This window comes from Bombyx mori, chromosome 5, assembly GCF_030269925.1.
Source record: "Bombyx mori chromosome 5, ASM3026992v2".
Taxonomy (NCBI): Eukaryota; Metazoa; Arthropoda; class Insecta; order Lepidoptera; family Bombycidae; genus Bombyx; species Bombyx mori.
The window spans coordinates 563,429-589,978 of NC_085111.1; the positions used below are offsets into that span (position 1 = coordinate 563,429).

The 26,550-nt window shown below is 36.7% G+C and overlaps 1 protein-coding gene and 1 long non-coding RNA gene across 3 annotated transcripts in view; both read right to left on the bottom strand.

Annotated features, from left to right (window-relative positions):
- The window catches only part of LOC105841815 (zwei Ig domain protein zig-8), a 348,782-nt gene extending 329,557 nt beyond the window's left edge, over positions 1-19,225 (bottom strand). Inside the window, exon 1 of the mRNA XM_062668506.1 lies at positions 18,902-19,225. The gene's annotated coding sequence lies outside the window, so the exon portion shown is untranslated. The remainder of the gene's footprint in view (positions 1-18,901) is intronic.
- A 2,277-nt stretch (positions 19,226-21,502) lies between these two features.
- Positions 21,503-26,088, bottom strand: LOC119628497 (uncharacterized). Of its 2 annotated transcripts, none has more exons than XR_005244664.2 (3): positions 25,909-26,088; positions 22,255-22,382; positions 21,503-21,702 (listed from the first exon to the last, which is right to left on the bottom strand). It is a non-coding gene; the product is annotated as an uncharacterized LOC119628497 (long non-coding RNA). The 2 variants fall into 2 exon arrangements; XR_009973280.1 differs by lacking the exon at positions 21,503-21,702 and adding an exon at positions 21,806-21,963.
- Positions 26,089-26,550: the final 462 nt, after the last annotated feature.

Sequence of the window (26,550 nt, forward strand, 5' to 3'; positions counted from 1 at the left end):
GTTGCCGCGCTCTATTGTGACTGTCGGGTATCGCTTAATTCAAGAAAGGCAGTCCATTTGTTACAATTAGTCGTTCGCTAATTAGGTATATGTAACTCGTACTCGTATGTGTTGATGCTACTAAAAAAAACATGTCTCAATTACACAAATTGTTCAAACTTGTAACTCAATTGTGTAGGACTCTAACTCCAGCAGTCAGGAAATAACACATAGATTGCAGTAGTTCTCCTCAGTCTGTCCTCGTTTATTTCTTAAATCCACTTTACAACTTTTGGATATGTGCTCACTATAGAATACACCGCCATTTGCCCCCTTTTTTTCCGACCACCGCCTTTTTTATTACGTCTCGTCCCCACTGCTGCCATTGGAAGCAGTGGGGACACCAACAGTGTTGCCACATGGCATTGCGAAAGTTTCTAATTTTAACATAATAAATTTATACTATATTTATTTTACAACAAACCTTACATTCGACCATCCTGACACCATGTATGTCCCCATACATGACCCAGGTGGAACCTTACATTAGGCCATCAGTAAATTAAAATACAACATTTAACAGTAAATTAAAATACAAAAAAAAACTGTAGTATAGGCATTCGAGATTAATCGGTTAACAGATTTCATAAAGATCACATTATTATTAAGATAATCTATTTTCATTGAAGTACAAAAACAAAATACTATAAAATTATACATAGCAAAACTGCCTTAAAACAGTCAATTCTCAGTTTTAGAACTGCCTAACATTAACAAACTGAACCACTCAATTCTCAGCTGTAGTATTTATTGCTTTGCCTTAAACCATTCAATTCTCAAGGACTTTATGAAGTATACAAACTAAAAACAATCAATTCTCAAGAACTTCATGAAATATGACAAACTGAATCAATCAATTCTCAGCTGTAGTATTTCCTATTTTGCCTTGAATCAATCTATTCTCAAGGACTTTCTGGTCAAGGTGCGAACCCATCAATTCTCGCTCCTGACCTGTAAATAAAATAAGATAATTCTGCAGCGTAATTTCTTTATCAACTTAAATTTTATCTTTATTAACTTTATAAACATAATACCATAATTTAAACATTTATTAATTTAGTTAACACATAATATTTATGTACGTATATTTATGCACATAACGCTACTTCATAACATATCATGAATATTTAACTAACATCTTAGCGACAATAATTTTACTATGTATATTATTATTTGTAACAGAAAAATATTCTAGACTATAATCAATCATTATTAATAACATTATTCACTGTCGGTTGCATCGTAATCAGTGTCAAGTCCGTTGTTAAGATCAAGTGACGCGATATGTATCCATGGTTGCATACGATCAGATGCAACAGTAGTTTTGCGCTTATTTTTCATCCCTTCAAATCCAGGGATTGGTGATATCCTATAACGATCATTACCTAGCACTTTAACGATCTTGAAAGGGCCTTCGTAGTAGGGCACCAGCTTTGTGCTTTTGCCGTTGTTATTAAAAGAAGACTTTAATACTTTCACCAGTTCTCCTTTGTTGTAATTTCGAGCCGGTTTCCTATTCCTATCGTAATAATGTTTTTGTTTCTTTTGTTGTTCGTCTATCCTTTCCTTAACTTCTTTCCGTATGGAAGTAAGATCAGGAATCTCACTAGGCACTGTTATAATTTCGTTTAAGGCCGGATTAATTTCACTATTCATTTTCACACCGAACATGACTTCCATTGGTGTCCTACCGGTAGTCTTCTGTACAGTATTATTTAGACCCCATTGAATTATTCCTAATTTCTTATCCCAATCTTTCTCATCGCTTTTTAGATTTTGTGCAGTTAATGAATCTAGAATGGTGCGGTTATATCGCTCCACTTGGCCATTTGATCGTGGACTGGCCACCGCATTTAAAATATGTTTGATACCTTTATTGAGACAAAACTTCTTGAATAATTGAGATGTGAAACAACTTCCCCTATCACTAATGAGCCTATCTGGGTTACGGAAAGTATAAAATATCTCTTCAAGCACATTAATCACGCTCTGCGCCTTCGTGTTTCTTACAGATTTAACAAACACAAATTTTGTAAAGGAATCTACTATAACCAAAATGTGGGTATGGCCCCGTTTAGACCTTATGAAGGGCCCAACGTGATCAAGGTGAAGCGTGTGAAAAGGGATGCTGAGCTTCAAAATAGGATGCAACAATCCTTCCCGTGCCTGAGATGAATGCTTCGCGTAAGCGCACTCAATACACGCACTTACATATTTTTTTACAAAACGTGTCATTTTCGCAAACCAATAATTCCGCCTAATTCTTTCTAAAGTTTTTTCAAACCCCAAATGTCCCATTTCGTCATGATTTAACCTACAAATTTGCCATCGAGCACCTTTTGGTACCACCCAACGAACATCTTGCTTGTCTTTGTTTAAATACCTAAAAAGCTTATTATTACGAATAACAAAGCAGTCCTTAATATATTGGAGTTCCTTATCGTCTATTTTATTGGAAAGAATATCTCGAATTCTACCTAACTCCGCGTCACCTAACTGAAGAGTTAATAACCAGTCTTCATCATTAATGGTTAACACAGTCGGTGTGTATGAAATAGTTAAATTACTTTCGTCCGGGACAGGATTACGTGACAATGCATCGACGTGTGCCATTCTGGTCCCTGCCCTATACTCAATCTCACAGTTAAATTCTTGAATCAAGAGCCATCATCTGGCGACCCGAGGAATTAAGTCTCTTTTTTGAAAGGTAGAACGTAATGCACTACAATCGGTCACGATCTTGAATGCCTTCCCTAGTAAATAAACCCTAAACTTCTTGAGTGAACATATAACGGCTAATGTCTCAAGTTCATATGAATGGAAAACCCTTTCTTCTGGAGAAGTTTGACGACTGTAATATGCTACGGGTTGGAAATTGTTATTTCCTTGAAAACGCTGTAATAGAATTCCTCCAACTCCTAATTTGCTAGCATCTGTATGAAGCTCATGTTCTGCGTTTGGATTATATATAACTAAGACCGGCCTATCAACGAGACTGCTTTTCAGTTCTACAAACGCATGCTCCTGTGCCTCGGACCATTCCCAGACATTATCCTTCTTTAACAGTTTGTTCAGGGGGTGTGCGATCAACGCAAAGCTCTTGACAAACTTTCGGAAATAACTTACTAATCCTAAGAATTGTCGTACACCGTGTACGTTTCCGGGACGCGGAAAGTCAACTACGCACTGTATTTTAGTCGTACCTGGCTTAACGCCTTCAGCACTAACCTCGTAACCCAAATATTCGATCTTGTTCTGCAAGAAACTACACTTTGCAAGGCTTAATGTCAACTTAGCATCTTCAATTAACTTCATAACATCTTCTAACCGGTCTAGACATTGTTTTGTGGATTCTCCGTATATTAAAAGATCATCCATATATACAGTAGCTTTATTGTAACGAGCCGAGCCAAGTATTCCGTTCATCATGCGCTGAAACACCGCTGGTGCGTTTGCTAACCCAAACGGCATACGGTTAAATTCGTATTGGCCATCTGGGGTGACAAACGCAGTATAGCGCTTGCTGTTTTCAGCAATAGGAACTTGGTAGTAACCTGACATAAGGTCGAGTGTGATAAACCATGCCTGCCCAGACAGCCTAACTATCTCATCCTCTATTATGGGCATGGGATATTTTTCTTTTAAAGTGATCGAGTTAAGCATTCTATAGTCAACGCACATTCTGGTATTACCATCCTTCTTACGTACTAAAATTATTGGACTCGCAAAATTTGATGTAGATTCTCTAATTATGCCAGCCTCCAACATCTCATTTACCATTCCGCGTACCTTATCCCTCTCAGAATGAGAAAGTCGATATGGCCTATAAACAACCGGCTTTTCACTATTTAACTTAATATTCATTTCAGTGACATCACTACAACCTAGGTCTGATAACGATGACGCAAAACAGTGCCTAAAACGATGTAAAAGTTTGAATAATTCGCATTTATCTCGCTCAGTGACTGCTGTACCAATTTGTACCTGGTTCCTATCAATTAAGTTATCACTTATTACCTTATGAGCCTGATTCGAAACCGTCGGTGAGAATTCTTTAGTTAACCTATTTATGACCTTAATTACTTCGGCTCGACAAATTATATTGTTTTCGTGTAATAGGCAGGGTATTGATACTGGTGTGACAGTCGCATATAACTGCCCATTTTTAACTAGGTATATGCCTCCACTAATAATGACTTGGTTGTTTAATTTTCCCACTAACCTATTAGTCATTAACACATAACCCTCATATGTTGTGCTAAAACATAATCTAACGCTAGCACTTCCGAATAGCTGAACGTGACTTACTATTTTTCCCTCAAGAGGTTTATCATTTTCCTCAAATAAATCTGATTGGGGCAATTCAGTATCTACGCTTAAAAACTTCAAAGTAGTTGAATCTTTATAAACAATGATATGAGGTTGATCAGTAAAAGATTGACCGATTAACAAAGACTTGTCCAATAACTGATCATCAACCAACCTACACATCACTCTAGCGCGAACGCCATCAATCTCGAGATGAAGAGGTATGCTCCCGGGCGACTGTGTCAACTTATTACCAAAGCCTTTCATGATAGTTGGTATGTTGTCATGAGTTTTCCCTAATCTGTGCGCTATAGATACTTTAATAAGGGTCATTTCGCTTCCAAAATCCACGAACGACTCAAAGATCATACCGTTAATATATACTTTCTTGGTAAATTTTGTATTAGAGCTTGAGCTAGTAATGCATAATGTTTTAGAGATCGCACCGAGTTCGGTTGAGGAAAACCCTTGATTTTTAAAACAGGTTTCTGTTTTATGTCCTAACTTACTACATTTATTACATTTAACTAGCGGTTTTGGACATTGTAGGTATGGATGCCCCCGTTGTTTGCAGTTAAAACAATAAATACCAGAATTCTTTTTATAACTTGATCCATAATCAGCTGCGTTTTTAATTTTTAAATGCGGTCGTTGTTGATCGTTACCAGTGTCCCTATTGCTCATTAAAAACTGTAAAAGCTGTTCTGGAAGAGAACAGCGCAAAGCTAAAGCACTAGACTTCGTAGTCTTGTCACTGATCCCGTGAATTATGCAATCGACAGCGCGCTTACCAGAGATATCACATAGGTTTAACAGAGCGAGTTTTTCATAATAGTAAGTCTCTATAGGTTCATTAAATTTGCTTCTCCGTCTTAACATGTCCTCCAAGCATTGACCATAGTTGTGTTCGTGAGGAAATGCATTTATTAATTTATTTTGCCACTCTTGCCACGTGTACAAGATGGTATCTAAGCTCTCGTACCACATCTTGGCCAATCCTTGAAGTTTTTGTAGTGAAAAGTGGATGGTGGTCTTATCGTCCCAACCATAAACCGAAGCGCATTCATTAACCTTCTTTAGCCACAAATCTATTCGCTGGTTTTTAACAGAAGGATCAAAATTTGGAACAATATTCTTGTGGTCTAAATTCTTATTATTCATTAAGGTGTTCTGTGGTAACTGTTCAGGTTCGAGACCTCGCTTAATAGACTGTATTATTTTGACAACATCATTAGTAGAAAAGGAAGGACTACGTGACCTGATATGTGTTGCACGACGTCGATGATTGACGTCTGCATGCCGCTCATCGTCCTTCCGGCGCGCCTCGCTGACTGCACGAAGCGGCGCCTCGCTGACTGCACGAAGCGAAGTCGCACGCGGCCTCTCCGTTGAAGAGTACCGCGTATTTCTTTCGTGTTGCCGCAGAACCTCCCGCTCCCGCTGCAGATCTCGTTCGAGTCGCTGGACCCGTTCCCGGTCGAGTTCCAGCTCCCGGGCCCGGCTGTGCATGCGAGAGCTGCGGCTGCGAGTGCGAGATCGGCTGGGACCTGCTTCACCTCTGCTCCCTTTATGGCTACGTGAGGGTGTCATCAAATGATGCCGACTGTCTTCTCCGTCCATATTCTGAAACTCGCAAACATTTGCATAATGTTATTTCATATTGAACGTGAATAAACCGAACCCGTTCGATCATTATTAAAGAGAAAACATGTGTACCTACCAAAAATTATTTTATCCACCCGAATAGAATATATAAATGACTAACATAGGCAGTGTTTTATTTATGGACCTTGAACATAACTAGTAGACAATAATGCTATAAAATAATACTGGATAATGACAGAGCTTTGCTCGTTTTTTTTTTAACAAGCTTTTTTTTTTTTTTTTTTAAATTGTATTTAAATGCGAATTACATATTGATAAAATGATGAAATGTGAATAATATTTTTCAATCTTACCGACAGAATAATAAAAAAAATATGAACTGGTTATTTAAAGAAAATATTAAAATTCTCGTTAAAGTTGATTATTAAAAACACGAATAAAACGAACATTTTCTGAGAATAAATCGTAGCTAGATCGATTTATCGAAATCCGCTGTATACTAAATTTTTATGAAAATCGTTGGAACAGTTTCCGAGATTCAGATTATATATATCTATATACAAGAATTGCTCGTTTAAATAAATATGATAAAGTTCGTGAATAGTTACGCTTTTAATATGTCCCAAAATATGGGCTACATACATATGGGTCGTTTTGCACTTCACAATATACCCTCTAATGAATTTGTAAAAACGATAGTGGACTCTTACTCATAACACATGAATTAGAATGCTATTCTGGTTTTCTTTTAGCTTAATAAACATTTGAACATCGATTTAAATAAAACACGTGACCTTACCATAATCTCAGATATATTTTAGTTATTCTAACTTTAGATAAAAGTGTATACCTACGGGATGACACGTTATAATTATCATTATAATTTGTGCCACGGTTAACATTAGCTTTGACCACCCTAATCGGCATGGTTCTATTCTTTTTTTTTTTTTCAAAATATAAACTGATGCTAATTAAGAAATACAATCAACAATTTACTTACGTAGGGCGATCCCTCTTCTGAGATGTAGGACTCTAACTCCAGCAGTCAGGAAATAACACATAGATTGCAGTAGTTCTCCTCAGTCTGTCCTCGTTTATTTCTTAAATCCACTTTACAACTTTTGGATATGTGCTCACTATAGAATACACCGCCATTTGCCCCCTTTTTTTCCGACCACCGCCTTTTTTATTATGTCTCGTCCCCACTGCTGCCATTGGAAGCAGTGGGGACACCAACAGTGTTGCCACATGGCATTGCGAAAGTTTCTAATTTTAACATAATAAATTTATACTATAGTTATTTTACAACAAACCTTACAATTGGATAAAAGACACGCGACCTCATCATATACGAAAATTGAATTTGCATACACAAAACCGAAGATATCATTGTGATTCTAGATTGTTAGCATGCGCATCCCAGTGATTTGTTACGATCAAATGTATTATAAATGTTATTAGGGCACTGCCATATGGCGGTAGTTACAGCAACTTATTGACAACATGGTTACACCTTAGAATGATATCAAGAAAACCGAATTAAATGCTTATCTAAATGAAACACAGACTATTCTTCCTATTAGATCTCGAAAGTAGAGTCGGAGTCCTAGAGTCGGAAGACTAACGTAAAACCGCGCGGAAACAAGCAGCTTCTTCTACATTATTTAAAATTGAAAATCAAAGAGATTAGACTGATTTTTAAGGTTTTTTCCCTATCTATTCGCTGATAGCCTAAGGGGGTATTTCGGCTACGCGCGGACGTATAGGTCCGCCCGCTCACGGGCTCAACCTGCGAGAATTTGCCAGTCGAATGCTTTGCAGAATTTACCGCCGGATCGGAATTGCGACCCACTTAGAAGACCCGGCGAGAAACTCAGTAGGCATTTTTAAGCATAGACGAGCCTCAGTAGGCATTTTTAAGCAAATGCACTATCTGCACATGTACGAGGTCGTAATCTCAGTTGTACTAAAACAACAGCCGTCCCTCCCTTGAGACGGACGCCTGTAATTTCTGCGCGAGATAATTGCTGGAACTGCGGGACCAATCTATCTCAGTTTAACAAATAACACGACTAGAAATATTTCCACCAAGCTGTAGCTAGCTACTAAAGTCAATCGCACGATCGATGCTATGTTATTATAATGTGTGTACCAACACTACTCCTAAATATAAATAAATCAGTACTTCACACTGCTCGAACGCGTAAGCTTATATTATATACCGCTCCGCGTGAGTTTGTTCAATAAGCCATATAAATAAAGAGAAAATTAAATTTCAAAAATATCAAAAAAAGCCATTAGACGATTGTGTGACACCTTTGTTACCTATTTACTAGACGAAGACCAAACTTTGCACGTTTTTTTTGACAAATTGTGTTTTTAGAAATTATATTTAAATACGAATTACATATTGATAAAATGATGAAATATTCCAAGATCGTTTAGGCATTTTTAAGTGAACACGCGAGTTAAAAAGACTCAAATAATATAAATACACAATTCATTTTCTTGGTCTAACCTTAAACCCAGCACTCATTGGCTTCGGGTTGCTTAACAACGCCATCTGCTGAAATAGCTTTAGTGTTATTGTGTCTTTAAACCAGTTAGTTGCTCTCAATTATGAAAAATAGTATTATTATTGGCCAATAGATGTCGGGAAGAGTCATAAAGTTGATTATCGATAAAGTTGATTATTGAAAACACGAATAAAACAACATTTTCTGAAAATAAATCTTAGCTAGATCGATTTGTCGCCCCCGAAATCCCCTGTATACTAAATTTTATAAAAATCGTTGGAGCCGTTTCCGACATTCAGATTATATATACTTATATATAAATGAATTGCTCGTTCAAAGGTATAAGATAAGATACTGTGACTTAAAGATTGTTAAATAAATAAGCAGATATCTACGAATGAATATATAACACATTACGTTTTTTTATTTTTATTTGAGTGGACGATCTCACGGCCCACCTGATGTTTAGTGGTTACCGGAGCCCATAGACATCTACAACGTAAATGCCGCCACCCACCTTGAGACATGAGCTCTAAATTCTCACTTTTTAACTACGGCTCCCCCACCCTCCAAACCGAAACGCATTACTGCTTCACGGCACAAATAGGCAGGGTCGTGGGACCTACCCGTGCGTACCTACCTTTACAATTCAATTATTCCGTAACTAGCTCAACTGAAAATAATCATTTAAACATTATATAGAATAGAAATTTCAATTAGAAATGATGCGATTTTAATAGAACGTTCAGAATTAATTTTGTCCGCATTTTTTTATAAAACTGAGTCGTCAAACCTTAGGCAACGGTTAATTAATTGCTCTTGGGATTTAATTAATCCTCGTTACATTTATGTTATTAGATAATATTATATTATCCATAGGAAGTATAGTATTAGTATCACGATACATCGTGATTGCGCTCTTAGCTCAGTGACATGAACGAAATCGCTCATTCAAGAGGTTACAGATTCGAAACATGTGGGTACTTTATAACTTTAAAGGTCACTGATACATTCCTAACATTGCTAAATTTCTAAAATATATGCCGTATTAAATAAACTACCTCCTATTTGACCTAAGTCAGGTAACTCTTAAATAACCTCTTAAACTCTTTAATAACCGGTATTTAATATTGTCCCAACAAACATAGTAACTTTTTTATTGCCCTTGTAGGCAGACGAGCGTACGGCCCACCTGATGGTATGTGGTTACCGTCACCCATGGACGTCAGTAATGCCAGGGGCAGAGCGAAGCCTACTTATTATACAAATACATATTATTATTATATTATTACGCAATACATAAATTAAGTAAAAATAACATAAAAATAATTATACGAAAGACTAAGCTCGTGAAAAGCGCAGAAAATCATTTACAAGTAAAATCCTAAGTTAGGATGTAGGCTGAATCAGGACCAATAAAAGAAATTTTGTTTTGATAATGGAAAGAAAATTTCAGTGTATCTTCGGCCAACGTAATCGTGTCCACAACTCGCAGATATCTGAAAATGAATTAATTCTAAATATAAGGTACTAATTAATTAATTGTTTTCTAAGGCAATGGAACTCTCGGGAAGCCAATGTCACATGTCTGATACCAAAGCTCCTTGATATTGAATGTACCCAGCACAATCCACTCCGCTCAATTATGCAGCACTGCCTACCTTTAACCTGGTTATGTAGTCGTAAAGGTAGGCCCGATACCCAGCTCTCTAAGATAAATTGCATATTTAATCAACTTATTAAGAAAAGAGGGTCTGTATGAGACAATGGGGTATACTGGGGACAATTGCGATTTTATTTAAATAAATACATAATAAGTTAGGTCAAAATGCGATCATTTTATTTCACAATACAGTTGCGCATCGTGAGACACTAAATGGAAGTCGCTAGAGGAAGCGCGGTACCCGAGAGTTGGAAATGAAGTTTATAAATTGTATTGGTGTCTGCTCCCTTAGGTCTCCTCGAGAGCTGTCCTATAGGGGCGGTAGTTACTGCAGCTCGGACTCAACATTTCTTTATAAATGTAATAGTTGACGTTACTATAGCTTCCTTTTCAAAAATAGCTTATTCCAAAAATAGATTGGGGCACCCTGAGAACTAGACTGAAGGAAGGCGACTAGCTCTTTGGTATTTCACAGGCTAAGTCGTCAAAAAGTCGTCGTGGCCTAAAGGTCTTAAGACGTCCGGTGCATTCATATCTAGCGATGCACCGGTGTTCGACTCCCGCAGACGGGTATCTATTTTTCTAATGAAATACGTACTTAACAAATGTTCACGATTAACTTCCACGATGAAAGAATAACATCGTGTAATAAAAATCAAACCCGCAAAAATATAATTTGTGTAATTACTGATGGTAGGACCTCGTGTGACTCCGCACGGGTAGGTACCACCACCCTGCCTATTTCTGCCGTGAAGCAGTAATGCGTTTCGGTTTGAAGGGGGGCAGCCGTTGTAATTACACTGAGATCTAGAACTCATATCTCAAGGTGGGTGGCGGCATTTACGTTGTAAATATCTATGAGCTCCCGTAACCACCTAATGCCAGGTGGGCTGTGAGCTCGTCCAACCATCTAAAAAAAACCTTCGACTACATTCAAATATTTTACTTTAGTCGCAAAATGTGTTTGTTGGATATTTTGAAAATGAGTAAGAAACGGGCAGATGAATTGGGAAAAATCTTATTTTATACAATAGATCACGAAATACATAAGAATTTACCAGTGGAAGGTATGGAAGAAAAGTCTAGGCATTTTTTACTACGAGCAAGTTAATATTACGAAACAGTGAATACTACAAAATAAACCGAAAATCACTTAACTAAATAGTAGAATGATCTTCAATCAAATACACGATGTTGTTTCTTCCAACGACCGTCGACGTACATATGTACATACATACTTATTATGTATGATAATACGATGAAGAACAGAAATTACTAGTTACACTGATCAATGAATATTTGATAAAGATAATTTGGATGTAATCAGTACTTTGTCCTCTTTGGTTATTTTTTGTTAGAAAAAATATTGTAATAATAATTGATACGCTATTATATAATATAAATTGGAATTGGAATATAAATTGAAAGTTACATGAATGATTCTGTGAGTTCTATGTTTTGTGAGAAAATAATTTTGCAAATTATTTGTTTTTTCCTTCAATAAGTTGAACGCTGTTTTTTAGCATGAAACAGCATGCAACAATCGTGAACACGCTTCGCATTAAGTACTTTTTTACTATTCGCTGGTAGCCTTAGAGGCTATTTAATCTACGCCCGGACCGGTAGGTGAGCTCACGGGCTTAACCTGAGAGAATTTACTAACACTAACCATAGCAAGAGCAGTGCTTCGCTGAACCTACCACCGGATTGAAATCGCGACCCACTGAGAAGATCCGGCGAGAAACTCAGTGGGCTGTGTCTATGGGTTAATTCGCTCGTCGAACTCGTCGAGACGGAGGAAGATGACCGGTGCTTGAAGATCCTAAAAGCACCATTATGCACACCGGTCTGTCTGTCTGTTGCTGCAGCAGAAGGAACTTACCAGTGAATCAATAACACTATACCCAGCATTCGTTTTACAAATCAGAGAGAAGTAATATTTTGTGAAACTTGAATGTTTACATTGTGAAGTCACGCTACATCCTATTCAAGCCCTTGTAATTCCCAAAACGAAATATATAACTAAAGCTTATTTTTAAACTCCGCAATATTTACAAGGTCACCAGGGATAACACGCAGAAGGGTCGCATGGAAAAAATAATAATTAGATTTTAAATATTTTTAAAAAGTGTGTCGCAATGTCGATTCCAATCACGCACCTTTTTATCATACTTTATTTCACGCTATCAGGCTAGCAAGAAACTTATACATATAAAAATCATTATATAATATAGGCCTAATTCCTTGCCGAAACTATCGTCACCACAATGTCTACATAGTTTCTTTGACAATATTTACACTATATATGTATTTTCCTTTAGTTTAGCTTTCACGTTTTAACCAGGTACGCAACCCATCATCATGAAATTTCTTAACCCATAGACACAAGCCACTGAGTTTCTCCGATTCGGTGGTAGATTCTGCGAAGCACTGCTCTTGCTAGGGTCAGTGTTAGCAACACTCCGGTTTGATCCCCGTGAGCTCACCTACTAGTTAAGGTTACGCTGATATAGCCTCTCAAGGCTATCAGCTTAGGTAGGGAAAAAAAAAATTAAATTTCCCATAACGTTGTTAAAAGTACAGAGAATGACACTGGGTGCCTTTAGATCAAGATCAAAGTGATGTTCCCGACGGATAGAGAAATTACTTTGAGACTCTTGTCTAGAGTACCAACTCGAATTACTAATATGAATAGCGTGCAACATGATGCCTGGAGTACAGAATAAAGAAAAAGAACCTGTGGTATTTAGAAAAAAATGTATTAAAAAACATTGCAGGTAGGTAGCAGAAGAACATTTGGAAAAGTCATGTTTTTCCAAGTCAATTTATGGTGTATATTATAGATTACACAGAAATTCATCAACAGATATGAAGGCCATATTTGCCCTGCTCATCTGTCTCAGCGTAATTCTAAATGAGAATATAATAAAGTATTTTTTTTTTGTTTTCGTAAATTGTAGCCATAATTAAAACTACTTTTACTAGTCATCCGTGACCACGAAAACGGTAAATTCGTAATATATTATTCGTAATTCAAAACATCCGCAACAATTTATTCACAGTAAAAAACGTAAAATTTCACACGACAGGTACTTTTAATTAAGATAATTTAAAAAAAACAACAGATTTAAGAAAGTTTGTTAGCCCTGACCTGTGTACTCATAAACATAGCAAATTTGTATTGCTTCGTACGAGTATACCATTAAAATATCTATCAATCCAACTTTTATTTGGCTAAGTTTGGCACGCACGGTGCGCGGGGCCGTGCCGGGCGCGACCCGACACCGTCCTTCATTTAAACTTAATCATACTTGTTTGATATTTGTCGAGGGCTTGCTGAACGGTTTACATTAAATTAGAGCTTCGTAGTGTTTTTGTTTGTGTTCGTTTCTGGGCCCTCCACTCACGTTAATCTGAACCGCCGGCAGATACCGTGATGTGAACACCGCAGCCAGCTTGTAAGTAATATTATTTCAAAGTAACAAAGTACTGTAGAGTATTTAAATGATTGGAAGTAAAAAAAAGACAATAATAATTAGAAGATTAAGCCGTAAAAGTAATATTAATAATGTCTACGGCTCTGCTTTATTTTTAATGATTTTTTTTATTATCCTTGTAGACAAGAGTGTGGCCCTCCTGACGGTAAGTGGTAACCGTCGCCCATGGACTTCAGCAATGCCACGGGCAGAGCCAAGACGCTGGCTACCGTTTACCGTTAAATTGTCAAACACGTATTTCTTCACGGTAGCAAGATGGTGCTTTTTTTTATTGCTTAGATGGGTGGACGAGCTCACAGCCCACCTGGTGTTAAGTGGTTACAAGAGCCCATAGACATCTACAACGTATATGCGCCACCCACCTTGAGATATAAGCTCTAAGGTTTCAGGATAGTTACAACGGCTGCCCCGCCCTTCAAACCGAAACGTATTACTGCTTCGCGGCAGAAATAGACAGGGCAGTGGTACCTACCCGCGCAGACTCACAAGTGGTCCTACCACCAGTAATAAGTCCCGTGTACATATTATAAATAGAACAAGAAGTCCACTTTATAAAACAGACCTTCGCGGTGCTGTCAAATTGTAAAACAAGTCTCTATTACTAAATCAGTGCTAAAAGTTCTAATCGTCTTCGGCATAAAGGCAATTTATTGGCAATTTTAGCGAACGAGCTTTCTGTTCAGCTTTAAGTGCTTATCGTTAGTGAGATAACCTTTATATTATACTACTTCTAGTGTTTGTGAATCGTCTTTACAATTTTTGCTCAGACCTTTCGAAAGTGTTCGAAATAATTAAAATATATGTTTTTTCTAATTGTCTCACTACTTACAGGAAAAATCTTTCGCGGATCATCTCCCAATTAAATTAATCTTAAGCAATGAATGAAATGTATTCAAATCTTAGCTGTATATATATTTTTTATTTTTGATGTTAATGCACTGTCGATTGCACCTATAATTGAGGTGACATCTGTCATGAACTTTTGTCAATTTGTCAATGTTTTGTATTGGTGATCACTTTGTTGGTGCAACTTATTAAATAAATAATTGAAACAAATCATGAAGTGTGTCGCACAAACGTTATTACGAGTAAAAGGCGTTTATAAATATATTTAGGTTTCTCTGTATTTATCTAAATGTCTATTTTTGCAATGAAATACATTCATTTCATTACTTTGCCTTAATATGCTGGATTGATACCAAGCTAAAAAAAACGATTATATTAATTTTGATGGTATTGTGTTAGATTGTATTAGAATTGGATGGTATTGGAATTTTTATAGTAATTCGGGTTGCTATTTAAGCGAGTTTTTTTTTAATTCTGAAAATCAAATAAATTTTTTATCAAATAGTATTCAATATTAGACATTCATTTTCATAAATTCAACTTTTTTTTAATTCAAAACAAATTTGAAACTCAAATTGTAATTATTGGTTCTAATGTTTTACGGATATCTGTCATCTTGAAATGGCTTGTCTTAATGTTAGTTACAAGTTTGTTAGTTACAATTTACTGGTGGTAGGACCTCTTGAGAGTCCGCGCGGGTGGGTACCACCACCTGCCTATTTCTGCCGTGAAGCAGTAATGCGTTTCAGTTTGAAGGGTGGGACAGCCGTTGTAACTATACTTGAGACCTTAGAACTTATATCTCAAGGTGGGTGGCGCATTTACGTTGTATATGTCTATGGGCTTCAGTAACCACTTAACACCAGGTGAGCTGTGAGCTCATCCACTCATCTAAGCAATAAAAAAAAAGTGGACGACAAAACACAAACAATAACATGGCGAGATAACAACTACACATAACTCCGTTTCAGCGTCTGATCCGACAACAGATTTGTTTCCAAAAAAAATTTGTTGGCCCACCAATGTATTGGGACAAAGACCCGGAAGCCAATCGACACTGTGAGTCGTGGCCATGGTACACATATTATGACACAAACGTGAAAGAGAAACAGACTTGACGATTTCAACTTTGTCCTAAATAAAAGACCTACGCAAAATTGTTAGAAATATGTACTTATGTGCACGAATTTAAATTACCTTACTGCCCTATTGTAGGGCCGGAGTGGAGAGCTTATTAGCGATCCCCGGAGAGAACTAAATCCTGAATAGACTTATCCAACAATAAATTAGATCCATTAAGGCCATCTTACCTTGAGCATTAAGAGACACGAGCTTTATGAGCGAATCGACTGTGAACATGTAATAGTCTCCTCGGGTTATTCCGCAATAAAAACAGTACAAAACATATTTAAGTAAATAGTCAAAATTAACATTGCGATTATAATTACAAACAGGAAGCTAGAATCGACCCGGGCGGACTCACAGCACGCTCTGCCGCCGGTGCTCAGGTAAATTTATGATTTTAATATCCCATTTACACATCGTTAGTCATTCACGAACAAAATATGTTAGATTTCCTAAATTACAAAAAATTGTGAACTTCCTGATGAGCTTCCTAATTATCTCCTATTTCTCTTACAATGAACATGGAATCCATCTGGCCTCTTGTAGTACACCACTCTACACTACGGCTCTGTTTGATGCTTTCTTTAACTAAATATCTTCTACCTTTATCGTTGCAAAAGGTTTTTATTTATGTCTTGAAAAGCATCACCTGTGTTCAATACCAGACACAAAGATGTTCCTCGGCAATTGTCTTAGATGGCGGCAGAAGCAACGCACGGGTGTCAACAGTGGGTCATTTTAGCTTTTCGTTATAATTTATATTTTACAAACCATGTCAGCCTAAGACAAGGTCCACAGTACCGATCTTAGGATGCGACGGCATGTGCGAAATATTAGCGTTCCTAACACAGTTCCTAGCGTAGGCCTCGAACGACCCAGTGCGCGATTTGCAAGAGTATCGAACAAGTTTGGTCGCCAGGTAACGTTATGTTATTGCTTAATAAATTATCTATATTTAAAGTAGATGAAACGGTACCAACTGTCTTCAGTTCGGTAACAACCATGACCTGTCGTGAAAGAACAATATTACCTGTACAAAGAAACAACAAAGTTTTGACATTACAAAATAAACATTCGCGTAATTAAGTCGTCGTTTACTGATTGATATCAGTTTTTCCGAAAAATATTTTTCCGTTGACATCCCTTCCTGCGACATCTCCATTAAGATAGAGAAATAATAATTAAAAAATCTAATTGAAAACGAACAGATTGACGTTTCCCCTTTATTTTTGTCATGACGTTTAGTTTAATTGGCTTCATGAGCACGCGACCGTTCAACTCTATTGGTTAAGTTTATTTGTTCATGTAGATACTATTTTTAAAAACGTGTGCTATTTCTTGAATAGTCTTCGTGTCCGAAAGTAATTCCGTAAATTTTATTTCTTTAAAATTCTGATTAAATTTAGGGCTATGACGCGGGTCGGGCAAATTAAGCGAACCGTTAATGTATTGTTTATGAAATTAATTTTCGGTGAAAATATTAAACCTTAAATTAAAATAGTAAGTAGGTCGGCCATTTCTCGATATCTGATCGTAATTTTATTTTTTATCTTTAAATGTAATTGAAAGTATTACCCAAATCTCATATCATACAAATGATAAATGTCCACCGTACACCTTAAATAAGCCAAATTTCACATTCCGATTGAGGACCGTAGCCTCAATTGTCTTCAAAAGGCGCACAAAGAATTTTCGTGCTGATAAAATATATTGAATTGAATTTAATTGATATTAAACACATCTATACAATTAAAAATGAATTTAACCAAAAACGTAAACGCTCTAAATAATTTATTTATACGTTAAAAAAATCAAAAGTGATGACGTCATATTTGTTTATTAGGTATTTTTATTTTTGTATTAGTGGATGATGGTAGCCCGCCCTTCAGTTTAGTATTGAATTTTGAATAGAAAGAGCTCGTTTTCAATTACAAGTAAGCATAAAAGCAGATACGCATTTAATAATCACTCATCAAAGGTCTCAAATTTTTGCCTTAGGAAGTATATTTAATGTATTGGCAGACACTAGTGGCAGATTCATGTGGCTTATTAAATTATTTAAAGCCACCCTTTTAGAAATATGAACAGAAAAAACTAACATATTATTTTCGTTACTCATTCGGTCAATGCAACCACGTAACATTTAATACTTTGGATATGTATGTATTCGTATACGTTTACTGGTGGTAGGACCTCTTGTGAGTCCGCGCAGGTAGGTACCACCGCCCTACCTATTTCTGCCGTGAAGCTGTAATGCGTTTCGGTCTGAAGGGTAGGGTAGCCGTTGTAACTCTACTGAGATCTTACAACTGATATCTCAAGGTGGGTGGCGCATTTACGTTGTAGATGTCTATGGGCTCCAGTAACCACTTAACACCAGGTGGGCTGTGAGATCGTCCACCCATCTAAGCAATAAATAAATAAAAACGTGTTCAGATATGTATATGTATACGGATATATATACGCCATAGAGTATTTACAAGATACGCAATGTGAAGCTGCTGGCGAGTGCTCACGTTGGGCGGTCTCTTGACTCTGTGGTGTTGGGTGTGAGCAAAGGCTGTGCTCAAGTCAATTCGGAGCTATCGTAAGCCCTCTATGTAAATACTCAATGGCGCCAGTTATATGCGACAGTAACCAGTACGTAAAAAGATCGATCATGTAATATTAATAAGCTAAATTATAACTGAGATGTACCAGAGTATTTTAAAGTCAAATAATTTAAATGAAAAACATATAACTAGTAAATAATCGCATGCAACTCTCTCTATCTCTCTCTCTCTCTCTCTTCCTAGCTATTTATTCCACATGGTGGTGGGGTCAGTTTTCCTTACTTTACTGCTCCACTTCGCTCTGGAAAATAAATACCTAATCGCATGCAACTGCTTCAAGCAAATCAGTCCTCCGAGTCGACGAGATCTGTCAAGTCGACTCGACATATTTTATATTGTGATATGAATCATGTAAAGACGTAAAGTACTTTTAACTTGGCTCTTGGAAACTCGTAAGACACTTAGCTGCCCTTAAATTCATTTAAAAAATACTTATCACTTCGGAGAGAAAAATATTTTCAGTTTCCAAATTAATTTAATAGAAATTCCCTCGGACCGACATAAAATCTCGATGGAGGAGGATAATCTTCAATTTCGCTATGTTCTGGAAATCCTAAAAGACATTTTTTGCGCGAAAAATCACCTGATAATCGGCGACCTCACCGCATTAGAGGCACGTGGGCCACGCTCTTCGAATCTTAATACATTTCGCGGTGATATTCTTTGTCGTAAAAACAAGCAAAAACTTACCAAATTGAATTATATACAGACTAAGTAAACGAAGGCGAACGTGGAACTAAACCAGATATTTAAACTGTTTTTAAACAAATATTTGGATCGTAGTTTTGCGCGAAAATAGTTAAAGGGCAACGTAACTATTATAAAATAGCACAGTTTAGCTTTATGAAATTCTGAGGTATATCCCTAAAATGATTGTCCACAATGAACAAAACCCTTTATAAACATCCACTGATTATAGGTTGTTCTAGCGTATGGCAATTCACATAGCACACATCACTAGCACTCGCTGACGTACCGTGGGGACAGCTTGCGAGGACACATACACGCCGCGCCGGTCCGACACACACTGCCGGAGACCGGAGGGGAACCGGCACTCCCCCTCACCCCTCGCCCGGAGCCTGAAATCCCTTTTCAGTGCTCCACCATAGACTGTATATTTATAAATTACAAATTATAAAATCCAAGGTAAGTAAGTCTTAATTATGTCAAACCTTAAGCTAATCCTAGCTGATTGAAAAGCTTGAAAGCTTACTTGTCGCCTGCAATTTACACACATAATAATACTTTGTGCACATTTAGAGGACACAAAAAAATTATATGTAAATTATTAACACATAAATAAACAAAGAAAAACCAATTTATCTCACCTTTCTTCAAACTAATTTACTTTTTTTGAAGTGAGTAAGTACTTCTTTACAGTTGTTGTGTTTTAAAATATAACGAATAGAAAATGACGCTTGAAAAGTGAGACTAAAAAGCTACATACATTAACATATTTAGAATTTGTCTGCAAGTGAATAAGATAGAATACTTCTGAACATTCTACCACGTTTGGGCTGGACTTATTATTTTTTCTGTGTCTATTGACGAGCTGTAACGTGTGTTATAAGTAAATAAAAGTTGGACTCTTTTTCCCAACAACAATTTACGTACAATAAAAAATTACAATAACGAAACAACAGAGGAAATGTGATACATAACATTAATTGTTAAGTACTAAGTGATTCTGGTCTAATTTCGAGCACTCGACTTTCATTGATAAAAAAATATATTGATAGAGGTTTCACAATGTAAGACAGCATTACTTAGGATGAACGCTCCATGTACACATGTAATAACATACGTACAAAATTAATTTATTAACAACATTTTTATCGCTCAACTTGTAATGGTGTGTAATTAAAAAATTTTTTTTTTTTTAATACATAATCATCGTCATTAGCCCACAGTCATCCACTGCTGGACATAGGCCTCTACCAATCCACACCACTGAGCCCGGTCTTCCGTCCACCTCTTGACGGTCACCGTTCGGAGGTCAGTGGTGGTAGGACCTCTTGGAAGTCCGCACCACCACCCCGCCTATTTCCGCCGTGAAGCAGTAATGCGTTTCGGTTCGAAGGGTGGGGTAGCCGTTGTAACTATACTGAGATCTTAGAACTTATATCTCAAGGTGGGTGGCGCATTTACGTTGTAGATGTCTATGGGCTCCAGTAACCACTTAACACCAGGTGGCTTATGAGATCGTCCATCCATATAAGCAATAAAAAAAAAAAAAAAAAGTTCATCGCACCATCTAGCCAGGGGGCGTAAATACATAAAGATTTTACACTGCCTCATCTAGAAACCTTTATAGAAACCTTTATAGAAACCTTAAGACCTATTCAATGATACTCCATTTGACAACATGCATTATACTTTTATTAGTAGTTTTTTTTATTCCGCTCATATAATAAACACTTGAAAAAAAAACAAGTAAAATAGCTCTGCCATGAAATAAAATAGACAGAGAAATTTTTTATTCAGCACTGGAATGCTAAATATTCACAATTTGAATACAAATTGAATTGACTTTAGTAGAAATTATTTTGTTAATTAGCGGTTGGAATAACTTAATTGTTATGGATACGATACAAGTCATTTACTACGAGACACAGCAGCCCCCATCTACTCCTTAAAGGTTACAGAGTCATGAAACTCGCTTCTATTAATTTGAATTCATATAATTGTGTTAATCGATCAGTAACGTGTTTGTAAATCAAATTAACTGTACTAAGTAACACTGAGTTGCTAACGACGTGATACTAAGAAATAGACGTGTGTAGGCTCAGCCCAATAATAATAATCACAGCTAATAATAATAATAAATGATTTATTTTCGGTACTCAAACTTATATTTAATAGCATTAAGCTGAATACTTACTTAAAATTACTTATTACATGACTTTTATTTTATATTTATATTCATAAATTCTTCTTGTAGAATAACATGAATAGGTGGATTCAAGCAACACCTAGTCCTTAGTTGATGGAATTAGGCCCGACAACTTCAATGATGACAGTTTCCTTGAGCTAAGCTCTGCGTGTCTCTCAGCCAAATGATAATATGATATGTCGTGCATCCCATTTAAATCTGTCAACCAGTGTTGCGGCCAGAACTAATTTGAGTAGAGAAGCAAAACTTCCTTTACTTTGGTGTTATTTAGATATATTATAGAACACATCACTCGTAGAGACCCCGATAACTTAGAGAAGCTGATGGTAGTTGGTTAGGTTAACAGGACAAAAAATCACGCGGACGCTCGCCTACCCGCTGGTCAGATCTGGCGCTCACCGGCCTGCTAATAACCTAGGCTATAAAGACCGCCAAGGACAGGAAGACATGGGAAAGTAAAGTGGATCGAGAGGTCAACGTTTCAAACTAGACACGACCTCCAGCAATGTAAAGACCGACTCAGAAGAAGATATTATAGAAGGACAAGCACCTGATGATCCTTTTTAAGACCTCATCGTCGATTAAGCTTCCACCATACCTGCAAACATACGTAACTACATTTTTACTTTTTTTATTGTACGCATACATATATTCAAATAAACAACATCTTTATTATAAATTTCGTTATTAACCTTAGCTCATGGAAAATCTCGTGCTGCACATTGTGACAAATTCTTGTTTTTTTTTTTCAAACAGCACCAAATAGCCGTATATTTATGCTGTAAACTAAATTCAACTTTACGTCGTTATTGCGAAAGGTCACTCTTCTCAATCTAGCCGTATTTACGATGTTTTAGAGCTGATAAAGAAACATCGTTGGCAGTTAGTGCCGTTAGTGGATGTTGTCAGTTCAGTAATCTAAATTAAGAGCAGCTTGTTAAGTAAATATTAGAATCCAGGTAATAGATTGTTTTATTTCAAAATTATTCAACTGTGTAATTATTTCATTAGCCTCTATTGGCACAGCTAAAACTGTCTTAGGCCAGTAGCATATTTCAAGAATATGGTTGAATAATCTTCAGCCATGGGACCTCGTATGACACAAACAGATTTCAAGTAAAATAAAACTAAAGTTGAATTAAGTTCTTACCCGATTTCGAAGCAGCGACGCCGCACCTTCATTACGATGCCAGATACAAGCCAGCAACTGTTACAACTCATAACAAGCCTCTTGTGTTTTGTAATTTAATTGAGAAAGTTTGTTGAAACTTTGTTGTTCTGTAAAATATAAGATATTTGATGGGATTTGCGCATAAGAGCACTGCCCACCAGAAAATATGACTTTATCGTGGATACCAACGTCGATATTTGGGGCCAACGCACTCTACTTACTCTCGCAGCCAGATCACATCGCTACTCATTCCGGGATCGCTACAATGTACTCAGATTCAAGTTGTGCTTTGGAAACTAAATTCGTAATAATTTTATAAATCATTTCAGAAATAATGAAGATTAATGTTAAAAGCACTATATCATTAGTGAAGATGGTATTTAAATAGTAAACAAAGAATAAATAAATCAAATTTAAATAAGCTACCAGCGTAGAGCTTAAACTTGTGCCCGAATGGATACGTGCCATCTACCTGCCTATTCCTGCCACGAAGCATTCGAGCGTTGCGGAAAGAAAAGTAGGACAGTCGTTAAAAATTACATTTAAACGGCCGTCTGGTGTAGTGGTAAGTGACATGGTCACTACACAAGGGGGTCGCGAGTTCGAATCCCGCCAAGGGAAAATATTTGTATGATAAATATAAATGTCTTTTCCAGGGTTATGGATGTATATTAAATATATGTATGTGTATAATAAAAATCTTACATTTATATCCGTTATCTGGTACCTGTAACACAAGTTCTTTACGAACTTATCACGGGACCAGTTAACGTGGCGTGATTGTTAGTAAATATTTATTTATTAAAAGCTCGATGTCTATTCACGTTATGATATCAATGAGCTTTGGTGACCGCTGGAGCTTTTCTATATATCTCGAACGTTATTATTTGTTTCGTCGTCTTATTTAACACGAATAAATCATTGTGTCACCTTCGGGCCACATCGAGTCAGATCTGTTTTGTCTGATTATACATGACATAAATCCGTGCTCACTATTCATCGGTGGGGAATTAATATGTAGTCGCGTTAATGTGTGTGCGAGTTATTCAGGCTTGTATATCGGTTTTGATTATTTATTTGCATGAAAACATTGATGAACATGTTTTTCCCGGACGGAATGCTCTGAAGAACTCTCATCATCAGCCTAAAGCTTCTGAGGACGTGAGGGCGCTACGTTGATCGACGATGCATTTCAGGGAACCTTTCAGCCATGAAGTGAACTGCTTCTCAGTGCTATGATGATATTACTTCTTTCTTTAAACACTAAGTCATAAAATCTGCTATAAAAATAACACGTCGACTCCTCATTTGCTGAAAATGAATATTTAGATGCAATTAGAACTTTTGAGAGAACAAATGAAAAATCATACACAACTTGAAATGACCTGGGATGTCGTAATGAAACCATAGTTTCAAATTAATGTAAAGTAAGCTCTCAATTGAATTTTTTTTCTACCTAGTGTATCTCAAAGACAAGAATAACCGATATTTTTGGCTTCATTTCCTTTGAAATGAGAATAAATGAGTGAGCGAAATAAATAAATAAAACGTCATCTCACTGTCAGTATTTTATCATACTAGCCGTACTCGCCCGCTTCGCTGGGCATTTAAAATTAACATTATTATTTATTGTCATTATTATTAGGGAGTCCAACACTCATATATTATACATGACTCATATATTAGCCTATCCCTTAAGTACATGTATTTTCTACATAGATACCAAGTTTCAGACAAAATTCAAAGTAAAACGATCCACACGCTGGCGCGTGTTTCAGAGGAACCCAGAGTGCGAACAGCTCTGTCGTCGGTACAGGAGACGGCCGCAGCACTGGCTCCCTGCTGCACTACCTACGCGAAACAGTTAACTTTAACTAATCTTAGTTAACTAAATAGTAATATTGCGCCAATATAAACATATTATATTTCACGATAGTACGAGTACCATAATACGAATAACAGCAAATCTGAACCGAATAATTGAAAATCAAAAAGTCGCTCGCCATTAAACTTACGGAGAGAAACTATCGTTTTCTTTCGGTGCTAATAAAAGTTTTATTTGATGTGCCATCCACATTGAAACTTGAAGTGTACTGCCTCTGCCATTTTTTTAGTAATTTTGAATATTTCCTTTTATTCCGAGATTGATTTTTACTAAACAATGTTATTCTTTCATTGTAGAAGTCATTCGTGAAAAAAAGTAAGCAAGCAAGTACGTATTTCATCAGAGAAATTGATACCCACCTACGGGGTTTAAAATATTCATATTTTTATTAATAATTCTTATACAATGAACTAAATTTTCATTTATAATTATAATTATTATAGAGCGAATCAACGAGAATATGTTTGAGAAACATTATACTTAAACCATGTGTTTCGATAATGAAAAAAAAACATTATTAAAAATTAATTGACTTTACTTGATACCGTTACATTATGTTTTTTATATGTCACTCGGCCGCGGACACAGTCCATAACAATTAATTTATATCACTACTAATATATAACATCAAAAGGAAATTTTCCACGCTCATAGCACTAATTGGATTCGTTATGAACCTCAAATGCGGGGCTTTCAACCGCTTTTGTAACAGAGGTATGTTATATTATGAAATTTTTACCCGACTTTGACAATTCCAAATGAGGGTTGTGATTTCAGCATTGTCAATCTATACGTGCCACTAGAAATAATGATAAATATCTAGGCACGAATCACGCACGGTCCTAAATCAGGATTCCCTGGGCTATGGGTACCAGAGACTGGCGTAAATAATTAATACGTTTAAATACATACATAATATATAGATTATGATCATCCGGATTTTGGACAGAGAGCAAACAGACGTGTTCATCACAGGAGTGTTTGTCAGATGTGGGAATTGAACCCACGACCCTCGACGCAACAGTCAAGAGCTAACCACTAAACTACCACTCAGTTGAGAAATCAAAAAAACAAAAATGCTTCTATGTATTATACGGATAACATCTTTGAATATTGTTTCCTAAATGCTATTCTTAGTTTAGAAACTAACGGGGAACAAGCTAACACACTTTATTTTACAAAAAAAAAATATTGCTTAAGTGGGTTGACGAGCTCACTGCCCACCTGGTGGTATTGGTTACCGGAACCTATAGACATCTATAACATAAATACGCCACCCTCCTTGAGATATAAGTTCTAAGGTCTCAAGTATAGTTACAACGGCTGCCCCACCCTTCAAACCGAAACGCATTACTGCTTCACGGCAGAAATAAGTGGTGTTAACTACCCGTGCGGACTCACAAGACGCCCTACCACAAGCACTACAGTAACTACACTATCCTTACGATGGTCGCCCCATCATTGGATCGAAAGCTTACAATCAGTCTTTACTAAATCCCCACCCTTCAAACCGGTATGCACGACTAGCTACTTCGCGGCATAATTAAGGAGAATATTGTGACCAAACCGTGTAACCACACAATTAAGGGCATATCTTATCAATAGTAAAAAATCGTATTGATCAAATGAGATGTCATTGTTGAGACTCAACGTTTTACGTGATCTAGCAATAAAGCGGATTGTACTTAGAATGCGATCTAGGGTTTTAGGTTCTGAACTTTTCCGTTTTAGATTTCAAATATACTTACGTAAACGGATTGAGACGACCAATATCAGAACGCTGGCGGCAGCAGATTGTGATCAATCATTCGAAGATCGGAAAGTAATTAAAGGAATTGGGAGGGGGGCGGCGGGACGGGGGCGGGGAGTGGCGTCCTGGGAAATGAAATTCAAGCGATTATTGTTCAGCGGTAGCACTTAGAACAATGTAGTGTAACGTGGATTCGACACTATTTCTTTATTAGCTTAAATAAAGACTTCATTAACGACTCATGCAGTGTTTAGCGATTACTTAGTTTCAAAACGTGTGAATGTATACTGTATTACTACTACTGTTTAGAACCCTGTGAATTCACATTAGCGCTACCATCAACAATAATTATAAGAAAGTCACATAGTTATATAACTCTGTTACGTGACTGTTACCAAATCTAGAATCATTGATACTGAAACATTTTCATTTTCGTCCTAAATAACTTTTTATTTTAGTTATGATGTTTGAAAACTTCATAGTCCGTAGGACCGTTACGAAAAATACTCCGAATCATAAAGTTCGTTGAATTAAATTGAATCTAAGAATATGAATAATAACTATGTAACTAAGGTAATAATTATGTATAGCCGTCTAAAATTTTTACTCGTGAAATAACACGGGACCACCCGCCCGTCTC